The sequence below is a fragment of the Elephas maximus genome, chromosome 13 (genome assembly GCF_024166365.1).
Source record: "Elephas maximus indicus isolate mEleMax1 chromosome 13, mEleMax1 primary haplotype, whole genome shotgun sequence".
NCBI lineage: Eukaryota > Metazoa > Chordata > Mammalia > Proboscidea > Elephantidae > Elephas > Elephas maximus.
In genome coordinates, this window is record NC_064831.1 from 31,802,758 (window position 1) to 31,806,268 (window position 3,511).

Genomic DNA, 3,511 nt, shown 5'->3' on the forward strand with positions numbered 1-3,511 from the left:
CCTTCACAAATTTGTTCTTCACCATTGTGGTAAAAGGTGTGTCTTCTGGGCACTCTATGTGTGGGTCTGTGGGTCGAACCTGATAAATCCTCTCTAATATGCCAGTTTCCCTAAACATTTGGATACCTTCGTCTATAGTATACCAAGGCAGGTCTGGTACTTCAACTTGATTTAGTGTAGGCCACTGTATAACCCATGCTTCAGCAACCCAACCAAATAAACTGTTAGATCCTTTCCTAACTTCTTGAGCTGAAACATTGAAGAATCCGTGCTTAGTGGGCCCATATCAATATACTCAGACTGATCCATCTTTATGTTCCTTGCACCATTATCCCATACCCTTAATAGCCATTCCCACACATATTCCCCAGGTTTCTGTTTGTACCTATTAGAAAAGTCAAGCAGTTCTTTTGGAGTGTAGCATACCTTCTCCTGGGTCACACTTTGTACTTCACCTTTTGGGGCTCACTGGGACTTAAGTCTAATTTAGGTTTAGAAGCAAAAATGGGTGGTGGAGATGTGTTCTGAGAACATTCAGCAATGTCTTGTAAGGCATCTGCCTCAGTTTATATCCTAGGCAATGACTCAGATACGTCCCCAGGGGGTGACTCAGACAAAGGCTCTTCAGACACAGCTGGGTTAATCTCATCTGATATGGGTGGAGGGGCTAATGGTTTTACTGGGGAGAATGGTTTAGCAGACAAAAATGGAGTGATCTCTTCAGATGGGATTGAGAGGGCCGGTTCTGTTGGCAGGAATGATTCAACAGAATTTAGGGGCTCAGTGTCCCCAGCTTCCTGATTATCTGCCCATATGTCTCTATTCCAAGCTTCAGGATCCCATTTCTTCCCAATCAATGCCCTCACTTTAACACACAATTTGAGGTTGGGAATTCAATTGGCATTATAATTCAGCCACTCTTACGATAAGACTCTGGGTTAGGTTTTCAGCAATATCAGCTCTGTTACTATAAGAAATAAGGCTTTCTTTCAAGGCACAAGTGGAAAATTTGAAGTCATTTATGAGGTGCTTGAACTGTGACTCTGAAGTCCTTAGTTCATCTCTTTCTTTCACTATCTTATCTAGCTAAAGTTTGATCAACTGTGTAGCTGCCTTATACTTATCATTTTGACAAAATTGTATAAGGGTATCAAACATGCAATCACCAGAGCCTCACATTTCACCAATAGCTGATCTATTGGTGGTGATATTTTGCATATTTCTATGCCATTGATTAGCAATGTCCTCTTTACTACTGGAAGCAGAGTCATGAACATCTTTAAGACTAACCAGACTTGAGCACCAATTTAGAAAACTCATCCTTACAGTTTTGTTTCTCTAGAACCACTCTCAGTACCAAATGTCTTAGGCTGGGTTCCCTAGAGAAGCAAAACCAATGAGCCATATATGTGTAGAGAGAGAGAGGAAAAAAAAAAAATTTTTTTTTTCTTTTTTAGAGAGATTTATATCAAGGAAAGGGTTCACGGAGTTGTAGAGGCTGGAAGTCCCAGGTCTGTGGTTCAGGCTGGAGGCTTCTCCCAACTCACGTAGCTACAGGGGTGATGAACCCAAGATCAGCAGGTGAGACTGCAGGACGCTGTCTCACAGGCTTTGGAGGCTGACAAATCCCAATATCGGCAAGTAAGCTGCTAGCTCAAGTCTGAAGAACCAGAGGCCAGATACAGGATCCAGAGTGAGCAAAAGCCAAGGAGCTTTGCCAGAAATTCCACATGTATTGTATGCAAACCACATCCCCAAGGAAACTCCCTTTCAACTGATTGACTGCTCATAGTAGATCTGATCAAGGAGGTGATTACATTATATCAGACTTCTTGATGGAGGCGATTACATCATTACATAGCTGCCAAACTACATCATAACTGTCAAACCACTGATAATCTTGGCCCAGCCAAGTTGACACACAACCTTAACCATCACACCTACTAACACATCAGGAAACACAATTTTGAATTTAAAAGAAGCATTCTTTTGCCTCTTTTTTTTTCTTTTTTTACTCATTGAAGCATTTTATTTATATGTATGTATTATATTCCTAGATAAAGAATGTCAGGATTTTCTCTCCTGTGTATTTTTGTTTTGTTTCCTCGTGGTCCGTAATGCCAGCTCAGGTCGTCAATACAATGAAACCAATCAGACAGGACAAGGATGGATTATTCTGCCACTTTTCTACATGTTTGTTTTATCATCAAACCTGGAGTTGCTCACGCCACACTTGTTTAATCTGCCCATGAGGTTCATAACAGTTTGCCCAGCTCTGTGATCTTGAATGTTTTCAAATTCGCCAATATAACCTAACCGTGCTCCATCATCACAGCTAGAAACTGGACAATGACTTTGGAGCATGGCTTAATAAGAACCTGGTGTGTGCCTCTCTTCTCGCCATTATTGATGCTCTGAAGAGCACTGGCCAGGATGTTCATGCATACCACTATGGTGGCACCAAACTATGGCAGAAAGAGCTGCCTCCTTTTGATATCCTTGCCCACCATGCTCCTTTAACACTAAGATGCTGTTCATGGAACAGGGCTTTCACTGCAAAATTGTTTCAGTTTTGAACATTAGCCACTTCATGCTTCTCCCCATTCCTTCTCTGTATTCACATTGTTGTATTATTACTCTTTGAATACATTTATTTATTCCCTTATATTAGTTAGGGTAGGTGAACTCCTGTAATTAATAGACATAAAAATGTGTACTGGCTCGAAAATGATGGGCATTTATTTCTTGTTGATGTAATGATGGTACACGGCAGGTGAGAAAGTCAGCAGGTAGCCCTCATTCGCACAGTCATTCAGGTACCCAGGCTGATGGAAGCTTTGCCATTTTCAACAGGTGGTTTCCAAGGCTGCCCTGGGAAGCATCTCCATCTTACCCAGACCGAAGAGGAAGGGAACACAGAGAAGTATGCTTGTGCATGTGGGATGCGGGGAGGGAGTTACGGGCCAGGGCTGGAAGGCATCCATCACTTCCTCTCACAGTTAGAGCCAGAAGTAGTCACATGGCTCTGTCTAGATGCAAGGAGGTTAGGAAACATGGTCCCTCACGGGCAGCTACCTCTCAATGACATCCTGCACTATGGAAGGGTGGCCTGGATTTCACTGTACCGCTACGCAGTTCTGCTGCACTCCTACAACGCTACCAGCTTTTTGGAGGAAGGACCATAAATTTTAAAGCATTCTATGAGTCGGAATCAACTCGACAGCAATGGGTTTTGGTTTATCTTTATTAGCTTCACAACTTTATTATGGTGCTTACATAAAACAGGTGCTCAATAAATGCTTGTTGAAATAAGCACTAGTACATATAAGACTTAAATATCTCAAACAGGAGGATGGGACGAGTTGAGGGACAATCAGAAAACAGAACAAGGCAGCTGTCATGGTATTTCAGTTCCAAAGAGATAAGCGTTTCCAGAGATAATGAACAAATTTGCAGTTTAATTTCCCTCCATGACTTCTCTAAAGCAGAGCCTTAAGCAAAGCAGCAATGA

The 3,511-nt window shown here is 42.1% G+C and overlaps 1 pseudogene; it reads right to left on the reverse strand.

The window, feature by feature from the left end:
• Positions 1 to 2,053: 2,053 nt before the first annotated feature.
• LOC126087866 (40S ribosomal protein S15a-like) lies at positions 2,054 to 2,444 on the reverse strand (annotated as a pseudogene).
• Between the last annotated feature and the right edge of the window lie 1,067 nt (positions 2,445 to 3,511).